Below are 973 nucleotides of genomic sequence, written 5' to 3' on the forward strand. Positions count from 1 at the left end.
GTCGGACAGTTCGTTTACGGCAGCTGTTGAAACCAGTTCACCTCAGTAGTGCGTTGCGAAAAAAACAATGGAAAAAAATATTGAACAAAGAGTTTGCATCAAATTTTGTTTTTCGAACGAAATTTCGTGTGCAGAATCGTTGCGAATGCTACAAAAGGCTTATGGGGAATCAGTTTTATCGAAAACTCAAGTTTATGAGTGGTACAAAGCCTTTCAGGACTGTCGTACGACCGTCGAAGACATGCCGCGTTCTGGACGACCTTCGACCTCTACCACCGACGAAAACATTGAAAAGGCAAAGGAAATCGTGTTCAAAAATCCTCATGTGAGTGTTAGAGAGATAGCACGAGAGCTAGGCATCGGTCGTGAGATGGCTCGTTTGATTTTGGTGGACAATTTGTGTATGCGACGTGTCAACGCCCGGCTTGTTCCGATTCACCTCAATTTGTTCAACATTATCAACGATTTTAAGGCCAAACATTCAATAAATACCATCGAACAGCCACCGTATTCACCTGATCTTGCACCGTGTGACTTTTTCCTGTTTCCCAACCTCAAATTACCACTCAGAGGAACGCGTTTTGAATCCATAGAAGACGTAAAACAGAATTCGCAGAGGGAACTCAAAGCCATACCGGAAAGCGCCTATAAAAAAATGTTGTGATGATTGGAAGAAACGTGCATTTGTGTATCGCTTCTAATGGAGCATTTTTGAAGGAGATAAAATAAATATTGATGAAGATTAAGAATTTTGCGTTTTATTTATTTATTTCCGGAAACTTTTCGGTCACAATGTATTAAAAACATTTTAATCGTTTTAAGTTGTGCGATGACTTTTTGAAAGCATGTCCTACAAAATGGTATGAGGACCTTAGTTGTATTCAAGCTAAGAAAACGCTTTTAAGCTTGAAAGTACTAAACGATACGGCAGAGCGAGGAGTGAAACTACTGCTGGTCTATAATTCAATTTAAA

Source organism: Teleopsis dalmanni, chromosome 1, assembly GCF_002237135.1.
Source record: "Teleopsis dalmanni isolate 2A chromosome 1, ASM223713v2, whole genome shotgun sequence".
Taxonomy (NCBI): domain Eukaryota; kingdom Metazoa; phylum Arthropoda; class Insecta; order Diptera; family Diopsidae; genus Teleopsis; species Teleopsis dalmanni.